Below are 26,908 nucleotides of genomic sequence, written 5' to 3'. Positions count from 1 at the left end.
ATATATATAGCCTTGAGGGCCAGTTGAACAGTGGGAACAATTAGATTCTACTCAACATGCCTATTGCTATACAATTCACCTTTTGTGATACTACAATGGGAGGAGCTTATTTTGCTACCTATAGAATTTTGGTAGGAAGGCTCTTTCCTTCCACCAATTACAGCTGATGCTACTTCCTTTGAACCAAAAATGTGAGATACTGCTGTAAGGAAGTGGAAATACAAAGGTTAATGAGCATTATTTCCACACTTCCAAAACAGCCCTGGATTTAATGAGTGACCCTGTGAAGTCAGTGCTGATTAACTGCAGCAACAGTGGGAAGAATGGAATACTTAGGCTGACCAATGAGACATTCCAGGATAGAAACTGAGACTAAACCCTTTGGAATGAAGAAACGGTCCTGGAGTTTCTCTGGAATATCTCATGAGGAGAAGCCCAGGAGAAGAACTGATTTTATAATTCAGAGGATCAAGCTCAGAATCATATTAACTTGAACATTAAAAGAAATGTAATTCTATATTGCAATACATATCAATTAATATGTAACTGCACTATCAACAGTTACACTCTCCATGAAGCAGATGCAGTGATGAATAGAGTAAGAATGTACCCAGATGAGAAACTTGGCCAAAATGATTTAAGTTCCATCATCATAGTAATTTTAAAACTATTTTAAATATTTAAAAGTGTTTTTAATATAATGATACAATTCCAAAGAAATTAAACTATCCTGTAAATTAAGACATCAAAAATAGGTATATTTGTTAAAGACTCTGATGAAATAAAATATTTATTTTCTAGGTAAGAACAATTCTTTGCCATCTTTAATACCATTGCCAGGTTGAAACAATTAGAACAAAATGCATTTGCAATGATTGCTTTGAAACAAGATCAGGGAAAGTGATGGATGTAACAAAAAGGTACACTGCAAAATGACAGGAAAAGAAAAACTGGATGTATAAAAAAACTCAGAAAAAAAAAGGGTAAATGAATTGCTAACCACATTCACTGTCTTTGTTAGTCAGGCAGAACACATGATTTTACTGAAGCATTTTAGATTATATCCTTATAGGAATGCCATTTCTATATTCTACTAACTTCAATTAGCAACCTTCTTGCTAACACCTATTCCTAAGTCCAAATTTATCAAGGCAGGGAGAAAAGTAAAACCTTTGAAACTCAAACCACTCAGAAGTAAATTCTAATTTCTCCCCTGTCAATAACTTGTTCAGCAATCTTAGACAAGTTGCTGAACTTCTATACTTACGTTATCTTGACTATAAAGCTGAGAGAATTACAATGACCTATCTTGCACGGTTGATGAAGAGAGCACCCGATAAAAAGGGACACTTTCCAGGCAGGAAGTAATATGTACAAAAAGAATGGTAGAATCTTTGCCTCTTGGCAAAGGTGATAGAAAGGAAAGATGACAAACTTTCCCTATGCCTTTGGCAAGTGGTATATGATCTGTCCAGGTGTTCCAAACTTAAACTCAGTAATGACAACTGCTTTAATTTCTTATTAATCAAGAATGTTTTTCTCTCCTCAGATATTGACAACATAGAACAGCCCTAAAGCCACAGAATTCAACTGTATTTTTTATACAGACTTATTAATAAGTTTTACTAAAGTCCTTTAACAGATTCTAATGATATGATTGCCAGCAATGGCCATTACTAACGCCAAATTAAGATACTCAAAGACGACGGCAGTCAGTTTAAAACTACATTTGTTGCTTAAGAGTGATGTGGAGCACCATTTCTTCAGAATATGTTTACTCAAAGCTGAAAATCGCTTAGTGATATGACCTTTATATTCAACATTTTAAAAGCTTAACAACACTTTCCCCTGGCAGCTTAGAGCAGGAGATAATTCTTTCCCAAGAGAAAATAAAATTAAAATGTTGCAATGCCTGTTTGAGAAGTGAAGGCAAGGATAATGACAGAAATAATAGGCCAAATAATTACATTAATTGTTTATTCATTTGCAAAGAAGACATTCAATATTTATGGTGTCCAGTTCTGGTCTAATATTTTCATACCTGTAGCTTCATCCAGTATAGGACTATCTAGACTCAAATGAGAAGCAAACTCCTACTAATTTAAGGCAATAACTGAATTTATTCATTCACCTTTAACCTAAATATCTAAAAATGAACAATTTAGCTGGGGGAAAAAACCTTGACATATTTTCAGTTATTCTTTGTAAATTGTTGTTAAGCATCTGCACACACACACACACACACACATACACACTCCATACACACACATCAGGTATTATTCTTTGTCTGGTCAAGGACTGACTTCACAGTTCCCATGGCAACCCAGTTTGCTCAGTGCTCTCTTTCAGCAGCTGCTGATTACACTTTGAATTTTATTTGCATTCATGATTAAGGAGGAGTATAGAAGGCTGAGGTAAAAATTTTTTTAAAAGCAGTACAAGGATAAAAGACATTTCAATCAATGCTTCTCTGCAGCTTTAATTAAAAAAAAAAGAATAAGAGGAGATATCAGGATTTCAGAAACATTTATTTAATGGTTCACTGGTTATTGCAAGAATATTAAATGAAGACGCCACTACCATCTTGAACTTCTGCAATTTGTAAGGCTGTATACATTAGTTACAAAGACCATATAGACAATTTTTGTTTTTAGTAATAGTCTCTCTGCTTTCAGAAAATAATAAATGCATATTTCTGTTCTACGACAAGATTAAGATAAAAGGACAAAATTACTTAGTATAGTATAATTTGTTGAAATCATGCAATGTACTTTTAGAAAAGATGCACTTTGATATAAAATGTCACTTACCCTTGGCTTTTTTATGTTCACAGAAATTTATTCTACCAATTGTAATATAGGAAGAGATAGAACAGTAATTATTAGTGATAACCATAGTATAAAACAAAAAGACAAGAACTCTGTGGAAATGGAGAACTTTACCAAGTAAGGCTGTACAGTTTTGAAATACTACCTTTGGGCATGTGTTTGTCCTATTACTTAAGAAAATATTACGAATATCAGTGCATATATCTTTACGGATAAATGTTTTCAAATTTTAGGGACAGATACCCAGAAGGGGGATTGCTGGGTCATATGGTAATTCTATTCTCATTTTTTTAAGGAACCTCCATAATGTTTTTATAGTGGCTGTACCAATTTACATTCCCACCAGCAGTGTGTGGAGATTTCTTTTTCCACACAATCTCTCCAATACTTGTTGTTACTTGTCTTGTTGATAACAGCCATTCTTACAATGGCCAAGATGTGGAAAAAACTGCAGTGTTCTTCAATAGATGATTGGATAAAGAAGATGTGGGGTGTGTGTGTGTGTGTGTGTGTGTGTGTGTGTGTGTGTGTGTGTACATATATATATATGAAAAGATGAACTACTGTCATTTGCGACATGAGTAAATCTTGAGATAATCATGTTAAATAAAATAAGTCAGAAAAAGTTGAGAACCATATGATTTCACTCATATGTGCGATGTAAAACTGAAAGCAACAAACAGGATAAACAAACAAAATCTCACAGACAACAGTTTAGTGGTTACTACAGAGAAAGGAGTAGGGAGAAGTAGATAAGAGTAAAGGAGGTCAAATACATGGTGATGGAAGGAAATGTGACTGAGTGGTGAATGCACAATGCAATATACAGATGATGTATTTTAGCATTATACATGTGAAATCTGTATAATTTTATTAACCAATGTCACCTCAATAAATTTGATACAAAATAAAATGTAAAAGAAGCACATATCTTTATATTAGTGAGCAAAGAAATATTGAATGAAAATATTTTTAATTTTACCATTTAATGTCATAAATATTTGTTATTTCCCATAGTTACCTTGAGATAATTACAAAAAGATAAATATTTCATTTTCTTTGTAATAAATGCATAGTTAATTATTTTACTGAGGACTTTTGTCTCTGGACAAATTTTGTGTTCAAAATGTTAATTTAACATGTTGATCTTTTTTAGAGTATTTTCAGATTCTCATTTGTTAATTTTATACTAATAAAGTACAAATCAACGAAACGATATTTTGAACTGCAATTGATAAAAGAGTAAGGAAATCAGGGAATCAAAATAAAATGTATAAAAATTGTGATCTTTTATTATTTTGGAATTAAGTATATATATGAACTAGATAATTTAATATTTATTTTTATGAGTTTTTTATTTGTTAAATAACTAAATGAGGCTGTTTTTAGGTGGCAAAACCACACTATTCATGTATTATTCTGACATTCCCTATATTTTTGTTTTCTACTTTAAGTATTACTGATTTTAAAAACAGAACAATAATTTTATGTACTTTGCTAATTTAATGCAAAATTAAAAAGAACTCATCCCATGATAATTTTGCAGAGCATTTAATCCCACCATTTTAGTGTTTTCAAAATTATTATTAGAGATGTTGCTCTGTTTAATTTGTCTTGTAATACAGAGATCTTCAACCAGATGTTGTGTCCTACTTTAGAATGCTAGAGCTGTCTCTGAAACCAGTAGCCTCTAAGGAGATCGAGGCCTTTTAATAAACTCATGGGCCTTATTTAACATGTCTCTCAGTAAGTTTGGGTTTTTCCCATCATATCAGATGCTGGTGGATCAAAATTTTCTTCCTATTTCTTCTTAACTGTATTCAGATAAAAATATGCTCCAGATAAGGAAATATCAAGGCTGCCTAAATCTCAGATCCCTGACTATGTTTCTCCATAATCAAATGCAGCCTAAGTCTCATCCAAGGGCTTTGCTTTCTCTTCTCCTGCTTACCTTGCTGTAAGTTGTAATTCCTCTCTCCTATGTCTCTCTTAGTTGGAAAAGTTTATAAGTGGCCAAAAAAAATTTTCTACAGATTTTCACATAGACCATTGTTTTGGTGACGGGGGAGGCTTTTCTGAAAGGGGTCACCTTTCACTTTTAAGTATCATGTCAACCAACCATGATTTCCAGAAGCCAGTGGCTTGTCACAAATAGGAATTTGTTCAGGAAGTCCCATAGAGAAGGGACTGATCCCTAACTTAGATACTCTAGGCCTACTGGTAGACTCACTGAAAAACAGAGGGAAAACTATAGAAACTTGAAAGAGATAGGTATGTTAGAGCAGAAAAGTGTTAGGTACAAAAGAAAGGACAGAAACTTCTTTCTTGCTTATAAAATGAAGGCAAGTGCTTCTTATATAAGCCAAAAATTTAGAAAAGAGACTATCTGGAACTCAAATATTGAATCTTGACCTGAGCTTATAGCCAACTGAGTGGTGCGCTCATGACCTACTGGAAACGACAGGGACACCATCATCCTGAGTGGGGCACCTAACATATTGAGCAAAGACTCCTTACTGAAAAGCCTAGGTATTCTCAGCATATTTCAAAGCTTTGACTTCCAGTTTAAAAAATTTTACTCCTTTTCTTTTACTGGAGCCTCAACTTCCAGAACTTCTTCTCTGAATTGGATTAGAGAAGTCTTTGGTTCCAGAGTCTTATTTTCTCTTTACGACAGATCAGAGTTTTTTATTTTTATTTTTTAATGGTACATCTGCATGTCCTAGGAGAGAAAGTAGAATAGCCAACTGGGATTACCCATAAAGTTTGATTGGCATTAGAAATCATCATAAATTATGGTTTCTGCACTCATCTGAATGATTTAAAGTAGGACTTGACTATTGGGGAAAAAGTCATTTTTTTTTTTCCTGTAACAACACTGAACTAATGTTAAATATTGTTTATATTGATTAAGTTTATTACTATAACTCTATATCAAGTGTAACAATTTTAATTGGTTTTGAAGTGGGGTGAAGATTTCATGAATTATTGCTGTCATTGTTCCTTGTAAGAGTACACTAACTGGATGGCACAACAGTGCTATAGTCCAAATCTAATGATATATATGTAACAAATTACTTTGTCTTTTAAAAAAAAAAAACTTAATTTTTTCAAACAGCCTTAGATATACAGAAATTTTAAGGAGATAGTATATAGAGTTCTCACATATCCCACACTCAGTTTTACCCTATTATTATCATCTTACATTAGTATGATACATTTGTTCTAATGATTAATGAACCAATATTGACCCATTATTTTTAACTAAACAGTTTATTTAGATTTCCTTAGGTTTTACTTAATGTCCCTTTTGTGTTTCAGGATCTCAACCAGGGTACCAAACTACATTTAGTTGCCATGTCTCTTTAGGCTTCTCTTGACTGTGACGGTTCCCAGGCATTCCTTATTTTGGATAACTATGACAGATTTGAAGAATACTGGTCATGTATTTTGTAGAATACCTAACTACTGGAATTTCTCTGTTGTTTTTCTCATGGTAAGGCTTCTTGGTTATTGGTAATTGAAAGGAAGGCCAGAGAGGTGAAGCGCCATTTTCATCACATCATATCATTCTATTAAGCGTACATACTACTAACATGATTTATGACCACTGATATCTGTGTTGATCACCTGCCTGAGATAATGTTTGTTAAGTTTCTCTACTGTAAAATTATTCTTTTCCCTACTTTAGAATTTGAAAGGCAGACACTATGTGCAGCAGACAGGAGTGAGGAGTTATGCTCTCTCTCCCTGAAGGTGAAGTAGCAATGAAAGTATTTGGGAAATTTGTCTCTTCTCTCCCATTTATTAATTTATTTAGTCATTTACTTATATCAGTATGGGCTCACAGGTATTTATTTTATACTTAGACAATTTTTAACAGATTCCATTACAAGTCTTAAGGCAAATAGGCAAAGCAAAATGACATAATATAGTGTGAAAATGCTATCATGGTGTATTCTAAATAAATCGGATTCAGAAATATCACTTGTCAATGAGGGATGAACCTTGGAGATGAGAAGGTGTTTCCTCATAGAAAAAGTGGGGAAAATCAATAGATCGTTCTTATTGAATGCTACTCTGATTAAAATACTAATATAGGGCAATTCCTCAGAATACTCTTTCAGAAACTAAAAAGGATCTTGCACATAATTTATATAATTGTTGTAAATATTTAAATATGTTTCTATAAACTTTCTAAGCTCTAAGATGGTATGAGTATCATCTGTTGAAATTCCTTCAGCACTCATTTTTTTACCTTGGAATCTTTCACTATTTCTCTCACTCTGCATTATATTTTAGGTAAAAGAAAAATCTGAACTTTAAAAGAAATTCAGTGGGGAATCCTGGCATTTTTATTACGAAAGCTAGATACATAAAGAATGACTGGCAGAGATTGTTATTAGTCATCATTGGTCATGGCTTCAATGTGGAAAAGATGTAATATCATGAGGGAAAGAAAGAGAAAAACATGTATGAAACTGCAAATATTAGAAGAGTTTTTGACAGTTATAAAAAAATGTTATTTACTTATATAAAGTTTGTGACAATGATTGTTTATTACATGGATTCGAACATGCAGTGCCTTTTCTACTGTCTACCTTATATTTTGTAAGACTTCCGAGCATTTTCCATGTGTTTGTAACTTTTATTGTCATTTTTTATCAATTAAAACATATTTTTCTAAGACATTGAGGAATTAAGCTTGCTCAATTCTTTTATTTTACTGGTATCATACTAAATTCTAAAACATTCGGTCATTAAGAAATTCTTGGCTTAGGAAATAACTACTCATGGCATGGAGTTATTTTAATGGTCTTCATTTCCTCAGAAAGTCTACATAAACACATACGCATTGAAAGTGAAAAAAACAAATATAAGAGAATAATATTTCAGATAGTAAATTGGTAGGTGGAAACCATTTGTTTAATGGTCTCCTGATCTGTAAGGCTGGAGTGAGAAATGAGAACCGGGACAGTGAATAGTGCACAGCAGAAGATTCTAAGTCCAAATTGGAGTTAATAAATAGAAGTTTTGAACCATTGTTACATATGAAGGAGTAAATCCATGAACTTGGGGAAAACAAAACAGACAACATAAGAGCAGATGTAATAGGGATGCTAAAGCTAGAGGTGCTAGGAGGAAAAAGGTGAAGCCAAAGGTAAGGAGGGCACATGGACAAAGGCCAACTAGACACTAGTGTGAAGCATTATAATCACCTTATTAGTTTAGGTATTTCTGTGGGACTATGTGTGAGGCCTTACAGTTATGACAAGTATCTGCGAATATGCATAAACATTAGACATAATCAAATCTGCAATGTCTCTCTTTCGCTTGTGTATAGTGTCTTATGAGCAGCAGCATCACAAAAATATTACTACTGTACCACCTTCGTGGACCACAGAAAAATATAACCCAGGAAACTGGAAGCAACAAATACTGTCTCTCAATAACTATAAAGTAAGAAAGTGCACGTGCTTCAGTTATTAGCTATTTTCTCACAATTTTCATTAGCATCTCTTTAAATTATTTGACAAGTGTCCTGAAGACATGACACAACTGGGGCCCAGGAAGCTACTAATGTGAATCTTTAGGATATATGCTGTATATTCTAACTTTTCATGACGCTAATAATACCTTGCTGTGATAAGAAATGCCCTGGGGCTCACACAAGGTTATCATCAACATGATTAGGGTTTGAATACATTTAAATGATCAGTACTGCACCTTGTAAAAAGACCCAACCTATTTTCAGAAAATGAAGTATATACAAGAAGCAATGGTATACAAGGTATGTATGAGAAAAACTGGTAGGCAGAAACCATTTGTAGAATGTTCTCTTGGTCTGTAAGGCTGGAGTGAGTAATGAGAAAGACCCGGGACAGTGTACAGTGCACAGTAGAAGATTCTCAATACAAAGTGAAGTTAACAAATAGAACTTTTGAACTACTGTGATACAATGGAGTATTGTTAATTAAACAGGATGATCAAAGATGCTTAAGCAACAGGAACAACAAATCTTCCAATTTTTCTCTTTGATTTTTCAACATTAATATAGATGATACAAAAATCAAATATCACTGTAGATTCACCATAGATCAATTTGAGCATGTATTTTTTATAATGCCTATTCTACATGTTTTTCACAGGATTTCTTCTTTCTTTTAGTTGAAAGAAGTTCTGAAAGGTCTCTTTTCCAAACCTAAAGGACAATGGGAACTTGTAGCTAAGTATTTTTGGTAAGAAAAATGATTTCTTTAGTAAAAAGACTTTATCTCATCTATAGCCCATTCTTTTCAAATGTAATATACCAGTTACTTGATATTAATCAAAGCTATACCAACGTTTATTTCTAAGCTTCTATTCTTGAAAATTGTACAATGTCTAATAACAGAGATACAAAAGAGGCCAAGTTCAGACATTTTATCTGAACTCAGCAAAACTTTTTCCATGTAAATACAAGAGGCTCATTTTGGGAGGCAAGTTTTGAGGACTAAGGTTTAAGAGGGGGAAGTACCTATTGGTTTCCTAGGTTACCTAAATAACACTGAAAATTAAGAATATTCCTTTCATGCTATCACTTTTTTATGTGAAGTTTTCTTATAAACTATGAGTTACTGAAGAATAGGGACAGTAGAATTTTCTTTCACTCACACACATGTGATGAGCAGATTCCAATTACATGTCTGGTCTTTTTTCACATCATTCCTCATTTTAAACTTCATCTCCAACAAAGTATACCATGCTCTTTTATGTGAGCCTTTTATGTGTTCTATGAACTTGCTGTTACTTTTCCTGGAACCAATGCTCTTCCATCTTTTATATGAGAGGTAAGTTTACATTTCTTTTTTTAGGGAGGGCTCAAGCATAGTCTGAAGCCTTCCTTACCCTCTCAGGATTGCTTATATAGTTCCTAACTCTTTGCTATCTTTTCGCCTTTTGTGTAATGCTTTTATATGATGGATTGCACCATTTCTGTGTCTGTCTCTCTCTCTCTCTTATGGACTGTAAGTTTACTGAGGGCGTAGATTGTCTCTTTTAATTTATATATGTTAACTGTACTCAGTATATGTTAGAAGTTCAATAAGTAAATACTAAATTTTAAAAATCACTTAACTCTGAGCTACAAAACCTGCAATTTAATATTTAAACGATCTTGAAAGTCATTAAAAAACACCTAATTGTCAAATCCTTAATTCATTTTCAATAAATTTATGTAAGAGAACATTAGTCATTGCACCTAAGTCTATTACGCCAGCTAACATTATTCATTAACAGTCTCTGAAAAAGAGAAAGGGATTGTTTGCTGTGATGGGTGCTTATTATTATCTCTTGTTATCAGACACTCATTATTATCATTTCATTTCTCATCCCTGTAAGGTATGTTCCTTCCTTTCTAATTGGCAGCTAAAACAGGCCCTCACAATCCCATATCTGTATCATTGCAGCAATTAGTAAGAATGGCCTCTGTTGCCTACTTGCTCTTCTGCCAAAAGTAGCTACTTGGCCTAATGTCTAGTGTAGTTTGGGGATAAATGGGAAGTTATGTCATGATCTCTTTCATGGGGAGGGAAATAAATGGTTTGTTCACAACAGAACATTGATGGGTTAAAAAATAATTGTTAAAAATGTGATTTCTCTTACTTTATATGTATATACTATTTCCTCATGACAAAATCATATGAACCATTGCAAACAACTTGTTAAACAGGTATCATGTTTTCCCTAAAAAAATGGATGAAATATATTTCTATATATGATAAAATTTTGTAGTCATTTCATATGTCCAAAAGGGGAATGAGGTACAGAAAATATTCAGCTAAAAGGAAGAAAGTTATAAACACAAATAATTCCATATAGCATTTCTCATACTTCTGAAGAAATAGAGATTCCTTTTAATTAACTATCATTTATATCTTATTTATACCTGTAAGTCTCTTGAATGTATGTTATTATGTTCTCTTGAACATATTATTGTCCCCAGCATCTAATTAAACTTTTCCTTATTTATTGGATATATTTTTTCTTGATGAATTTTCAGAATCTCTCCTTTTAGGTTTCAAATTGAAATCATTATCAGATTTGGAAAACACAATTTTTTCACTTTAACTTTAATTATATTTTAAATATGAAAATAATTTTAGACATGTAGTAGAGTTAGATAAATCAAGATTTTTAAATTATTAAACATATATAATGATAGAGTTTCTCTAAATAAATTCCATAATTCCATACAGTTACTTTGGTCTATTGAGCATAATTCTTAACACATTAGAATTTTTGATAATAGAAATATCAATTCAGATATGCCATTACTGATTACATGAAAATATGATCTTTTCCATGATTTCTGAAAACAATAGCATTTTTTTTGAAAAAAATATGACATTCATACTGCCATCATTTAAAACATGAATTAGGTTTGTACATAGCAACTGATATCTGGGAGATTCCTTTTAAAAATTAATCTATTTTCCATATGCCCCGAGAAACATTTGCTGGCAGCACTTGGGGCTACAGTGTTTACCTTGGGATATCTCAAGAATTACAGTCCTAACCTTACCCCTATGAAACACTTTAATTTTATTATCAGTTTTTATCTTTTTTTTTTAGGCGAGGCAACCCTTGGTTGACCTCACAGATTGCAAGGACCTTGTCAGCTTACAATCCCTTATTTTTTATTTTTTATGCCTACAGCACCTGGTCTTCCTCGGTGGTCTCCCATCCAAGTACTAACCAGGCCCGACCCTGCTTAGCTTCTGAGATCAGATGGGATCGAGTTTGTTCAGGGTGGTATGGCCATAGACATTGCTTTTATTATTATTTTTGCATCGCTCTAATATATCGATAGTCTTTGGAAACAAATGATATTCTATTTAAAACATTCTGGTTTTAATAGTGGTATTTCCATGTACAAAATATAGTAATTCTCAATTGCTGAAAACGTCAAATCTTAGATGTTCTACTTTATGTTGCTCCATGCTTTGAAATTTACCACATAAAAATTATTTAAATTATTAAAAATTATTAAAAATATTTAAAAATTATTAAATTCTATTTTCATATTGAAAACCAGTCAGATTTGCTTCATCCTAAAAGAGCGTGTTTATGTAAAATTAAATTAACACTGACAGCAAGCTGCACTTTCTTTTTCTAAATGGGAAATGGGTTAAAGTTTCTCTTACTTAAACTAGAAATCAATGGTTTAAGTCATAAATCTACAAAGTCAATTTCTAGAGCTAGAAGGGCTTCTAAACCAATGACATTTGATATTATTCTAATTAATGGTATTCACATGTGCAAAGAAGGAATATCAGTCAAAAATGTGAGTTTGTCTTCTGAAAAATGAATCATGAGAAAATATCTAAGCGGTGTCTTACAAGTTATCCAAAACAGCATCTCTACACTATGATTTATACATAGTTCTCTGAGAGTTTAGTTAACTTGAGTTTCCCACTGAATGACACACTTTCAGCATGCTGACAAAATCAGGTTGCTAATTTAAATTACCTTGAATTCATCAAGGTGATGTCAAACTTTTAAATCCCTTCACTAATAATATCTCATTCACTCAAAAATGAAAATTATCTATTATTTCAAACTTTTAACTTCTATTATGTGAAGCCTGATTTTTGTTCTGAATTTTGAAATCTCTACCATTAGTTTTCTACCCTTATTTCACTGTTTCAGATTTTTCATATCATCTCTTACAATATTTCTGACCCGCTGGAAACCCTCATAAACATAACCAGAAAAATATAACCAACCATACAGCTACCAAAGCTATATCAACCTCAAAAATTACTTAAAATTTCATAACAAATACAACTGAAACTTTCTAAAAAGAAATGAAGTTGAACAATCATAAAAATTTTATACATGTAATATTTCAAAAGTGCTCATTCTCGTAATAATAGTGCTCTAAATTTTTGTTGTTAAAATACACAAATTGGCCAGTCAATCAAGTGAAAATACATTATCATAGTTAACCAGAAGAGTTAAAACTATTCACATTCTAACGAGTTTAGGTCTAATTATTCTAGCTGTTGATAATCGCGTGCTCTTTATGTTGATATAGTGTGAATGAGAGGAATAGGAAAACAACACTATTTCTAACATGTTTTGTTAGAATCTTACCAAACTTCAAGGCCAAAGTCATGTCTCAGATTTGCTGTCACTATCTGGGCCCATTATTACCTTTCAAATTTTAGACTGTACCATTCAAAATCTTTATCATTATTAGTTACTGCTTTTATTGTTAGTGATCTTTTCTTCAATGCCTGAATAACCTTTATGAAAAGAGTTCATAAGTGTACTTCTTTTGTTCTTTCTCTCTTTCCAAGAACTTTTCCAGCACTCTTAATACAATTATGGAATTCTAGGAGTAGTAGAGATTTGAGAGGTCATCAAATTCTATCTTTCTCTTATGTAAATAGGGAAATTAAGTCATAGAGAAATGTGGTGTTTTGTAGATCCTTAAATAAGTGCTGATCTTCAAATTAAAATAAGAACATAATTTTATTTTAGTATCTCTTCTCTTTATCAACTGTGCTGAAAAACTAAGAAATACTCAAAAGTTACACAATAACTAGAAGAGATATATAGCTTAGGGCCAACAATCTGTAAATGTAAAGCTTTGGACCTGTCCTACTGTATATCCCTTACTCATTACTACCTTTAGTTAATTAAATTGGTAAAATTTATCTTATGTTATCAACTGTTTAGATAGAAGAGACATTGTTTATTTTCTTATAGTTTTCACCTATTATTTAGTATAATTTTTAGTTTTATACTTTCAGTTTTCTACTATTATTTAGAACAATTTCATGCCTATACTATAAATGTGTTAAATTTCAACACTGCTACACAAAAATCAGAGCCTAAAGGAATACAGACATTCTTCAATAGTTTGAGACCATAGAGAAATATAAAATAAGTATTAGTAATAAATAAAGCTAAACACTACTTGATTTTGATGATAGCTAAAGGCATTTAAAAGCTGTCTGCTATATATTCTGGCTGATTTGGCTTAACTGGTTAATGTCCTTATCTATGACTATTAGAAAAAAATAAAGAAAAACATTTTATTCCTTGAAAACAATGATAATATATAAAATGATTTTGATTTCCATTAACATAAGTATATAACTGAATTTTCTTGAGTATTTGTTTTTATACTAAAACATGTTAGTTTTTTTTTTTTTTAAATAAGGGATTGTTGTATTAACAGATATGATTAGAGAGTGCACACGGGGGTGACAGGAGACTAGAAGACCCACACTAAATTATAAAGCATGGTATGTAAATGTGCATCTTAACAGCACATGTGGTAGAGAGTTACTTTGCTGGAATCAATGTGCACTCCTAACACTAGAAATAAGAGAGATAGACGATTTTTTTTTTTTTTTTTTTTGGTGCACTAGACATATATTACTAAGAGGAGAGATGGTGTCCTAGATTCCAAGAAAGCTATTAAGCACATCTTGGCTAAGAGACTAAGGGAGGAATCTACATGGCCACCTGAGACAGAGATTCATTGCTTGGTCAAGGTAATCACAGGAGAGAAGTCTCCAGTGGCAGGAATCTCCCAAAGGCCCACAAAGGTACACAAGCAGGCAAAGAATCATCTTTTAAAAGCTTCTGGTATCAGAGGTATTGTGATAAGTAATCTCTAAGATGGTCTTCGATTTTTCTCATTTCCTAGTATTCATGCTCTTGTGTTATCTCCACCCGTTGAGAATATGCTGAACCTAATAAATCATTTTTGATGAATACTGCTGAATGATGGGATGTCACTCTCGAGATTAGATCACAAGACCAAGGCTTCTGTTTTGGGCTCCCCTCTCTCATTTGCTTGCTGTGAGAGAAGCCAGAGGCCACTTTTTGAGCTGCTCTATGGAAAGACTAATGTGACAAGGACCTGATTTTTCTGTTTCAGTGAGCAAGTATTTGAGGCCTGCCAACAGCCATGGCAATGAGCATGGAGGTGAATCTTTCCTCGTGTTGGGCCTTGAAATGACAGTCATCTAGCCAATACCTTGATTGCAGACTTGTAAGAGATCTTGAGCTAACGGACCAAGTGAAGCTAGGCCCAGTTTGCTGAAACTATGAGATAATTAACATTTGTTGTTTTAATCTGATAAATTTGGGAATAAATTGTTACATAAAAGTTAAATAACTAATACAGTGATTAAACCAAATTATGGAAACTAGTTCAAGTAATTTTTATACTCTGTCTTCCACTGCCTCAACCCCAATTCTGGGAGACTTAAAGAGATGAGAATGAAAAGAGTGGAGAAAGCTCAGCCTTCCTTCACACATAGAGCTGAGCTGAAGAGAAAATAAATATATTATGTTATATCTAGTTAGAATTTTTTGATCTAGTCTTGTACTGGAAATTTTATTTTTTAATGAGTGGCAAATATATTGGTTCCTAAAATGACTGCAAGAATGTATACTATCTAAGAATAAACTGAAAAGGCATGGGGCCTGCCATGTTTTCATGAAGGGGCAGGGAAAGATATCCTCCACTGAATAACTCTCACAGAGAGACTCTGAAACCAGAATAAAGATACATTTCTCATCATGCTCTAAGTAGAGTGTGTTTAATATCCTGTGCATGCAGGGCTGTGGTGATCTTTTCTGTTGAAACATTGGACTGAGATATGTACCTTGGTATTCAGTGCGTTAGAGTTTGCCCAGGGGAAAAATAAGAAATGTAATGTAATGTCAAACCTGCAATAAATAAAGGTCACACATTTCCTGAGACATGTTTGGTGAGTATATAAGAGAGCATAGTTAGGACAGAAAACAGTTCGAGCCAAATAGCCATATATTATAAAAGTCATGCTCAATGAGCAACACGGCAACTGTGAAAGCTTTCCCAGGCAGAGTGAAATATTGCCGCACTGTGTGCCAGTGATTGGGTTATTACTATTGCTGGCTTGTTTACGACTATTCTGAGTTTTTAATTCCTCAACTTTGTAGCACCAAAGCTTGGTTTTAGAAATATACCATGCTGACACGTAAAGTACAAACAACTCTGAAACAACACAAGACAGACTGACTGCCCTGTGCATATTATTGCTTTCTAAGTTTGAAAACTACTAATCCTTTTTTTGGCCTTTGAGTTTTCTCTTTACCTGTCTAAATTTGCTTTGTTGTAAAATGTTACTGAAAACGTGTTATTTTTCTTTTCTCAATGTGTGACAGTTATGACTCCAGATAGGGTCTTATCAATCAGAATAGAGTGAACATACTTCAGTTAATGCAGTCTTTCGCAAAGTGAGATCTGGCATTTGTCCTCAGCAAATTATCAAAGCTGAGGGTGGTTTGGGGAAGATTCTGAATCTGCACTTGGTGTCAGAAGTAAGGTTGGTCTTATGTGGACTGTGCTCCCTCTAACATCACAGTTGGCTACAACTCTCCACAGGGGGAAGTTAGTATGCACAAGTCGTAATCAAAGTGTGTGATACTGGGTACAGATATTTGGGTGAAAATATTCAATGCCAGATAACATATGTATATTTTAATTTGACACAAGTCCTAAAGATTTTGTGATGTCAGTTAATAGCAATGCCATGTTTCATAAGAAAAATAAAGCTACTAGTGGCTTTCATGATAGAAATACCTGAAAGAACTGTTGAACTCTGGCACATATTGCTCTCTGAAAGAAAGTGTGGCTATAGTAAGCTGTGCCCCATTCCATGAGTGCTAGCCTAGTCTTATAACTTAATTATTTTTGTCATTTCTGAGAAATGGGATTTTATTTTCAAATTATCTTAGCATACATTCTATCTTTTCAGCCTAAATATTATAAAACTTTTTCTTCTTTGGACAGATCCTTAATGAGAGAAAACAAAACTTTGACTGGACCTGCAAAAAAGTAGACATTAAGTGCAATGTTGCACTGGATTTCTGTGTAGAAATGTAGTTCTCAAGTAAAGTTGGCTTCTTTGCATTCTGACAGAAAACATTAATGGTTTCCAATAGAAGTAAGAGTTAAGAAATGTCTATTTTATCTCTTAGGATAATAAGAAGCAAGAGATAATTACTTAAAAACAATGTGTGAGAATGTTTTTAGGCTGCTCTTTAAAATCTTGTTTCAATATCATTTTTTATTTCCTTAAAAAGCTATTAGTATACTATCAAAAAAAAGCACCCTTTTGTTAATATTTTAATATTCAAGCCTGTGATCCTACCCAAGATAAAGCTGGAGGACTGGTTAAGCTCTATCTCTTCTATTTTCCAAAGACTTTCTATAAACTGACTAAAATTATCTTTTGTTTTTGATCCTGACTTCTAAATCCTCTTATTTTCATGTTTCAAATATAACTTATAAATGAGATGAAATGATCAGAGCTACTCTCTAGCTGAAAATAATCCTGTATTCATAATCATGAGCTATGGTACGACAGGGTTGTTTCGGTAAGGTCTAACTGAATATGTTTTCACACAGGTGTTTTAGAAAGTTCTCTCTCTCTGAGATTGTGCTTTCCCTGCTTCCTTATTGAATTATAAACCACTGTAACTCTTGGAATTTCTCATATTGCTGTAGGCTTATCTCTTTATAATACTTACTACTCTTGAATTATGCCCAGATTGAAACACATAGAATCTACTGACAAATTTTCAAACGGAACTATTTCGCAACTATATAAATAGTTCTAAGATATTCATAGAGGTAGAAAAGGTCAGCATTTTTCTTCTTAAAGTGAGTTAGTCTAGTTAGAGCCAAGATCTCTGGAAAATGTCCATGGTGTTAGGTACTGACTATAGCTATCAAGGAAACACTTGTTGAGAGTTGACTTTCTGAGGACTGTGGATCCTAAATTATATACATAGCAGAATGGATCACAAAAAGATCTGGTAACGGGATTTTTAAAGTCATTAAAATGCCACGATAATCAGTGCTCTTAGCAGGGAATTCCACAACCTCCTTTCCATCTCCCCAAAATATCTAAGAAAGGTAAAATAAACTTGTTTTCTCCCTCCCCTACCCCTCTCTTCTTCTCTCACCCACTCTTTCTTCCTCTCTTCTCTCTCTCATTTCATGTTGCAATTTTTTCATATTATGAATTTTCATGTCTGTTATTAAAATGTCAGTTTATAGATGTTAGTATGGCCTTGAAAGATAAAGTTTTTGCCCACTAGATGCTTAGTTTAATGAGGGAAGTGACCTCAACCGTTCACCACATTGTCCCCAATATCTAGAACAGGTCTAGAACAATATCTAGAACTTGATAGGTACTATCAGTAACAAAAGGGGGAAGGATAAGAAAAAGAACAGAACGAAGAAAATAAAAATTTGAATTACAAAAAATTCACAATTAAATGCCATTAAATGCCATAAAATGTATTTTATAAGCTTCTCTCTAAGAATCATTGAGGCTTAACTTAAAATGGGTGCAGAAAAAGGAGAAAGAACAGAAACAACTTTGTCAATAGTTATGGTATTACATATGTAGTATTAAATGTCTTCCTAGTCTGTGCTTGATTTAAGGATGAAAATGCTCTGTGCATTTCTCCAGCTGTGCTCCCTTAGCAGACTGGGACATGCAGTGCTCTAACAGCAGCTGCTAGTTCACATGCAGTTTTATCTGCATCTCTAAGAAAGAGCAGCCTGTTACATGAATAAAACACTTTCCTTCTTTACCATAACATCCGATAAGTTACTTGTAGTTAAGTTTTTTTTTAATCTCTCTCTCCTTTTTTTGAAGAGTGGGCAAAATTAGTGGGGTAATTTTTTTAAAGTGATCTTTCTAATAATTCACTTTTTGTCATATGAACAATCAGACGTAATAGAAACTCCGGTTAAATATTTTAAATATTGACACAGTGGTCTCTTCTGAAAAATAATTATTCACAATAATTATTCACAATTTGCTATTCCTATTTTATTATTTTTCTTCTTATTCTAACAATAACATTTTCATTAATCTTACTTTCTCATCTTGAAATATAAATACTGTACCTTTTAAAGATGACAATTTTAGTATTAAAGAACACCTAAATGCTTTGATACTTTATAGCTGTAAAGAGAAGTTTTTAAAAACAAACACAACTTAATATTAATACCATCACAATACAGTGATTACATGTAGCATTACAATGTAATATTACTACATAGCACCAATAAGAAGAAAAAAAAGATTTCATGTTATCTGAGGCCACATTTTGAAACGTTCAGTATGTCTTCAAATTCAAAGTCAACACATATTAGTGAATCTACTGTATGAAAATATATTTACAAAAGCTATAATTCATAAAGAAAAGGATAGGTTTTAATCTGAGAAAAAAATCTGAAGTTACTAAATCTTGAATTATATCTTGAAGTTTAAAGAACAAAGTTTCTCTTTATTTCTATTTGCCCTTTCTTAGTTTAAAATCTTTGAGTTGGTGCTTCCTTGGAAAGTTTATAATATATTTGCTCCATGCATTTTAATCATCTGTAAATGCTTTCCTCTCCACTTAATGGGAACTCAGGATGTGATATTTATGAAGATTAATAACACGATGTTACTTTAAAATTTTGAGAAATTCCACTCATCTCAGTTAATCTCTTCACAAAATAAACTAAGTGTATTAGCTCATTATTCTCCTGGTCTAATTATATTTACGTGCATAAATTTTTTCCTTAAATAATGGCTTCATAATTTTTCTGGGCTTCCTAAATTGAAAGTCACTCTTTTTTAACTGAATCATTTACATACGTTATTGTTCCTGGAGATTCTCTAAGTGAGAGCAGAGAGCAGGGATAGCTACATAATTTTCAAAGTCCAATGAAAAATGAAAATGAGGACCTCTTCTTGAAAAATTATTAAGAATTTCAATACAGTAATAGTAAAGCATTAAACTAAACATAGGACCATCTAAATGTTCGGTTCAGTGAGACCGTATAGGTCACCCTACCTGAAATCAGTTGTAGCAGAGGGTGAAGAAGTAGGAAAGAAGAGGATAGATGGGGAGTCCAGGGAACATACCATACAGCTTTCCAGTAGACTGCAAGAAGCCATTTAATATGTTGATATGATCATATGTCTGGGTGTTTTATTCAAAATTATATGACAGAATTGCAGAATTTTAAATAGATTTATGAAGTTTGCCTTCAATTATTTGTAAATGACTTATCAATAAAACTCTGTGTTTACTAACAGTACAGTCATGTGACAACTGCACAGTATATACTAGTTAGTTGGTTGGTAGGCTGAAATATTTGAGTTGGTCTAAAAAAGATAATCTGTCATTCTTAAATGACATAGTAAACATTTGAGCTAGGGTTTGGATACAATTTCTAATAGAAGAAGTGACGAAATGAAGACAATAAAAAACAATAATGAATGTAAGATAATGAAAAAATATTATTCATCAAACATAAAGCTCAGCCTTAAGAATTCTCTTCAGTCATTCCACAAGCACTTTTCAAGCATCAACTATATACTAGTGCTATTTTAAGTGCTAGGGAGACTATAATGAATGAGATTCATATTTTTTGCCTTCGTGGATCATATACTCTAGTGGAAAGATGAAGAGTAGGAGATAGACAATGAATAAATAAGCAGAATAAATATTTGTCTGGTGGTGAAAGTATTATTGAAAAATAAAGTGTTGAAGGAAGAAAAAGTGTTCTGGAATCATGTGAGAATTCCTAGTGCATCTAGATGCTAAGGAGGATCCCACTTATAGACTTGTTGGAGGAGAGTCTTGAAGGAGGAGAGAAAGCTATATGGATAGCTGGAAGTGAAACAGTAGGACAGGAAGTCTGAAAATTCCAAGTTAGGAGAGTACTTGGCTTGCTTGAGTAACAACTAGGAAGTTTCTATGGCAAAATATTAAGATATAAAGAGAGAATATTGTGAGAAAAGATCAGAAAGCAAGTCATGTATGGTTTGTAGGCATTTTATGAATTTGGGCTTTTACTCAAAGTGAAAAGTGAGGCCATTGAGGGATTTAGGCAGATGACTGAGAGATGTGACTTACATTTTACAAAGTTTGTTCTGGTTGTCATGTGGTCATGTAATTAGGAGGAAAAGGATTTAAAAAAAAAACAGTTAAGAGGCTACTTCTTTTATTCAGGAAAGAGAGGATGGACTTTTGGATCAGGAAATTAGTAGTGGAGGTTTGGGAAATAATCGGATTCTAGATGAGATTTTTAAAGCATCATAATATTTTAGTATATGATAGAAAATAGTAAAGTCTGGGATGACTTTAAGAATTTTTTTTTTTTAATCTGAGCAAACAGTAGGATATAGTTACCTTTACTAAAATTGATCTGAGAAGACCAAGTTTAGAGAGTATAGCTCAGAAGTTCATTTTAGGACTTCAAAAGTTTAGATTTAAAGCAAGTATGTAGAGATTTGGAATAAGCAGACATTTGAGCTTGACATTTTGGGGTCATGACTGGCATCACAAATGTCAGATTTATCAGTATATGATGGTGTTTAAAACTGAGACTGAAGTGTATATCAGGATCAGTTTAAGTCAAGAGCACTCCAGTATTAAGGGGTCAGAGAATTGAGGGGAAACAAGCAAAGGTGACGAGAAAAAGAGATCAATTAGGTAGATGAAAACTGGAAAAGAGTAGATTATGGATGTCAATTAAAAAAAGAGATGATACAAAGGAGGAAGAGATCAATTGGTACAAATATTGCAGGTAATTAAGATGAGGACTGCAAATTGATTACTGGATTTAATGATAAACACTTGATAACTTAGAAAAATTAGTTTTGATGGTAGAGTGTATAAAAGTGTGATTGAAGTATGTTTGTAAGATGATTGAAGAGAAATTAGAAAGAGCTGGTATAGATGGATAGAGGAGTGAGATGTGGAGTGGTAGCTGAATAGAATACATGGTTAAGAAAAGGTTTGAGAGATGCCTATAATTAAAATTCATCTGGTGAATATTCCTCTTTTTTTGGATTTTGTAGTTTTTTTAAATTGAATGGGTCACAAAAAACAAAAATTGTCACAATATGGTATACTATAACATTGGGATGTGATTAAGGTGGCCCTAAAGTTCCCCTCAGCTTAAGTTTAAAGCGGTTTCTTCCTTCCTAGAAGCCTCTGACCTCCCTTTTCTTAGAGTATTTATTTTAGGTCACTTGCAATTGTAAATTCTTTCTCTGCTACTTTGAGATGTAAATCTTCTCCTGGCCTCTCTTCAGTTTTATTTGTTAGGAACCTCTTTCTCAAAAACCTGGGAATCATTCTTTTGAATCTTTTCTGTTTGTTTGTTTGTTTGTTATTACATTTATTGGAGTGACATTGTTTAATAAAATTATACAGGTTTCAAGTATACAGTTTAATAATACATCACATGTATATTATATTATGTATTCACCACTCAAAGTTGTTACCTTCTGTCACCATATATTTGACTCCTTTTACCCTTATCTACCTTCCCTTTCCCTCTGGCAACCATTAAACTGCTGTCTGTGTCTATGAGTCTCTGTTTGTCTTGCTTAATTGTTGCCTTCAGTTTTATATCCCACATGAGTGAACTTATCAAAAAAGATAAGGTCCCTACCTCCCAGTCTCTGTGGGAAGATAGGAGACTTATTTCGAATTAGCAAACACAGATGGCCTAATCACATTGACCAACATCTCCACTAATGTCGTCTAGTAATTTTCAAGTAGTTCGCTCCAGTGTTTAAAAATTTTTCCATCTTTTGTTTCAATAATCCCCTATTGTACAAGTCTTAAAGAAAGTCTTCCTTGACTATTTAACTTTATCTGGCACAATTTTTCTCTTAAAAATGTCTCCCTGACTTCCACATCCAATTGCCTACCTATTCTATTTCAACTATATTTTTTAAATTCTTTATTTCCTACTACTCCTTCCACCTGACCTGATACCTCCATTTACTCTGGGAGTTGTTCTGTCCTAAACCCTAGAAATCAAGAGAGAAAATTATCTTTCCCTCAATGCTCATATCCAATCTATCAGCAAATGCAATTGGTTCTGCTTTAGAAATGATTCCCAAATCAGATTTTCTTTGCATACACAAAGCTATCACAGTATCCAAGTTTCCACGGTCCGCCTTATAAAACGTGATTCACCATGTCATTTCTCCTTAGAAAGACTCCAAGTAAACTACCTTTTGGAACATTGTCCAATCTCATTTCTTACTGCGTTGGTACTTGCTCACTCTCCTCCAGCAGTGCTGGTGTTGCAGTTCCGAGCAGACACTAAGCATTCTAGTGCCTTGGGCACTTATCCCAACCCCTCTGGAGGCTTTACACTTTCAGTTCATTCAAGATTCTGCTCCAAATGCCTTCTTTAAACACTATCAAGACCGGCACTGCTTATCATTAGCTAACTATCTTTTACACATTTGCGTGTTTATTGATGAATCCTATTTTCCTCACTATATTATAAGCATCATGAGCTCATGGATTTTGTCTAATTTATTCATTGTTCTCATACTTAAAAGCATACTTGGCAAATTATAGGTATTTAATGAATTTTTTTGGATGAATAAATTAAAGGAGTGCCTGATTCTCTTTTTTAAATAGATGGTATGTAACAGAAATTTTTCCAAGTGTGAATTGATACTACATTGGCTTTGGGTTCTTATACTTTCCTAGTTGGAAAATGTGGAATAGAGGTAACTAAATTTAAAAACATTCATCATTATTATTTTAATATTATGAATAATATAATTACTTAGATTATATAGATTTAGAATTTCCAATTCATATTAATAGGCATGTTTTGTGCTCCTTAAAATAATTTTGTATTAATCCACCACAGAAAAATAAAAACTGTGTGTTAATATTTTTAATTCGTACTTTAGCTATTTCTTTTAACAAAATAATATAAGCTAACATATATGTTTAAATATATTATTACCTAACTTCATTAATAATAATTCGAAGATAGAAAGAAAAAAGTTTATTAAGCTCTGAATTTCATTGTAAAAATTGGTACATATTCTAACACTTATCCAATCTTCCTTTCAACTCCAGAAATAAGATAATAGTGTATCAACATGTTTTGAATTACTGAACACTCTCACTGTGAAAATGCAAGACTGGTAGGAATGAGTAATAAAACTTACCTGCGGATATTCTCTGTAAAGTCCAGGAAAAAGAGTTTTATTTAGTATAACCATTAGTACACTCATTCTTTGACAAATGATACAACTACTCACTCTGATTTTTATTTCCTAAGTATGTTAAGATACTGTGCTATCCTATTTCAATTTTCTCTTCCATAATTATTTTGTGAATGTTAGTGTTAGTAATAATGTGTCAAAAACAGAATGCCTAACCAATATGCATTAGTGAAAAAAACTAAGACACTGGGCACACTGACACTAAATTTATACGACTATTCTAACTAGTGATAAATAGCTAATACTGTCATCCTATGTAAATAGTAGCCAAATGTAAACAAATAAATTACCACTATAACAAAAGTATGTCTTCCACATAGATAACTCCAGAACTAAAAAAAATGATTTTATGTATAGAACAAAAAAATTGTTGATTGCATTCATCAGGTGATTTGCCAATGTGTGTTCAAAAGGAAATTTTCTTACTCGTTCCTTTTATTTTTTCAATTCTGAGTAACATTTGTACCTCACATCTGTACAAATATCCTTCCCATTTTCATGGCCTGACTATTGAAAAATGTGAATTTTTCAAGTCATTGTCTTTTCTCTGTACTTCTATACAGAAAGCAAGTTAAAATGTGTACAATGATACAAGTGTAAAATTATAAATGAATTACATTTCATTTGGTCTTGTGGACTAGTACCACATATACAATTTTGAATGCAATTTCATATATTCTTTTTAAAAATAGTATACTAGATGTCAAAACAGATTTTAGAAGATTCATTCTTAAATTTAGGAGTTCAAAAATATGATCTAAATAGCATTAAAAACTCAAGATGCAGTGATCTGTCAAAGACAAATGACAGCTAGAGGTTAATTTTCAAGGGATTGGAGTGCTGGGAAACATAAATACGCACACACAGACACTAACACTGCAACTCTACAATGAGTATCATTTTCTAAACTATTCTACTTCTGTACCACTAAAGTGAATCTCAAAATACTTGTGCAATATATAATACAATGGAACTGATTTTCAAAATTAATAATATACTTAGTGACTTTTGACATACACTATAAAATGGAAAATGATGATAAGAAATAAAGCCAAGCCTGGGATATAGAATTTCATGTGTAGGTATACCTGATTTTGTAAAGGTAAGACATGTTTATCTTCAAAGATACCAATCATTATTTGATGAGCCATAGGTTATTCTCTGCTTAGAGTAAACTATGAGGCCAAATGTGCCATATAAATCATTTTATAGTGAGTTTAACATATAAAAAAATAACATTAAGCTACAAAGCAAATCTCAGAAAGCATTTGAATAAAGCAGAAACAGATTATAACTAAGATCATAAAGCCCCATTAAATCCTAATTGATTATAACTAATGAAAGGGAAGATAGGAATTATGGAAAAAGAGAGAAAACTACTTTCTTCTTACATTTTGTTAGTCAAATATATAGCTATTTTCTTGCTATTACACTACTTCTCTGAACAAAAGGAAATGAGAATGCAGAATGAATTTTTTTGAATAAATTTTTACCCACATTCCTTACTTTTCATTCTCTTCTAAGTAATGAATGTTTTCAAACACAACTACTACCATTGATATCTTGATGTTATTTTTTTTTCCAAATTAACATGGCTCCATCTCTATAATTAAAAATGGACCATCTCTTTAAATCTGTAATATTTTAATTTGGAGAACTGGGAATTAACCCAGGAATACACATTAAAAAATAAATTTAGAATAATTTGATAAGATATCATGTTTCACAGTTCAGTAAATGCTTGCTTACCTAAATCCTCCTATGGGAAGCTATTGTATTGGAACCACGTTACTTAGCTAAACCATGTTGCTTATATTTAAAACTTATTTCTCACTGTTTTTGAACCCCCATATTACTACACTGTAAGTTCATTCTCAATGTTAGAAACTTTTTAAAAAAATATTTTTTATATTATAATTAGTAAATGGTACAAATTGAGCCACCTAAACCAATGATCTACATACAAATCTTTTCTGATATTAGTAGACTTAAATCACTTAAATTCACTTTAAGCAAAGATTTGTGTCATTCCCAGTTGACAACTAGTGAACTTGATTTTGTGATGAGAAAATGTAAATGGGACAATCAGAAACATCTACAGGTTGAAAGGAATAATTGATTATATAGAACTACATTACCAGCTAATCATACTAATTCTGGAATAGGATATAGGGGCCTATAATATATCAGAGAATAAATAAATATAAATAAAGTTAATACTAAATCATGAAGAATATAAACTCAGAGTATCTGACTGAAAGGCTGCTTGTTCAGCATAAATTTATGGAGAAATTTCTTTTCTCTTATACAGACATACTCTGAGAACTCCAATGTTTTCAAATGCTTTTGTAGTCGGGTTAAAATTTTCTCCTTCCTTCCTTCCTTTCTCTACCCTCCCTTGCTCCCTTCCTTCCTTATTTCCTCTTTCCTTCCTTCCATCCATCCATCGATTATATTTATTGAGGGCATACTGTGTGCTAAGTTTGGGCTGAAGGGCACATTATTATTATTACACAATATGCTCTAATACACACTTGTAGAATATGGATCAAATAGAGCCAATTGCCATTTAGTTATCACTTCTCTGCAACACAGAGATAAAATAGAGCTTTCTCTTTTTTCTCTTCCTCTTTTTTCTCCTTGTTGCATTGAAATATATATATAAAAATTAATCTCCACTGACAAAGAATAATGTTATATTAATGTAATCCTTATACTTTTATTCCAATGTTTTAGTAGATGAATAGGACATCAGACATCAGAAAAAGGAATTAGTAGTAACTAAAGTACTCTTTTAAAATTGAGGTTTAATTTAAATACAGAAATATACACAAATCCTAAGTTTTCAGTTCATTAATTTTGACAATTGTGTCCACCAGTGAAATCACTATTCCAGTCAAACTATGGAACTAAAACATCTTTAGAATAAATACATACATTAGTGTGAAATACATGAGCTTTTCA

At 32.5% G+C, this 26,908-nt stretch overlaps 1 protein-coding gene and 1 non-coding gene across 3 annotated transcripts in view; both read right to left on the bottom strand.

Moving 5' to 3' along the window:
* The window catches only part of GRID2 (glutamate ionotropic receptor delta type subunit 2), a 1,244,993-nt gene that overhangs the window by 625,253 nt on the left and 592,832 nt on the right, over nt 1–26,908 (bottom strand). The gene's annotated exons all lie outside the window — the stretch shown is intronic.
* LOC112478950 lies at nt 11,517–11,635 on the bottom strand. Its single transcript, XR_003046010.1, has one exon. It is a non-coding gene; the product is annotated as a 5S ribosomal RNA (ribosomal RNA).

This window comes from Pteropus alecto, unplaced genomic scaffold (genome assembly GCF_000325575.1).
Source record: "Pteropus alecto unplaced genomic scaffold, ASM32557v1 scaffold63, whole genome shotgun sequence".
NCBI classification, from domain to species: domain Eukaryota; kingdom Metazoa; phylum Chordata; class Mammalia; order Chiroptera; family Pteropodidae; genus Pteropus; species Pteropus alecto.
The sequence above is the reverse complement of the archived record's forward strand: the minus strand, read 5'-3'. Positions and strand labels throughout refer to the sequence as shown.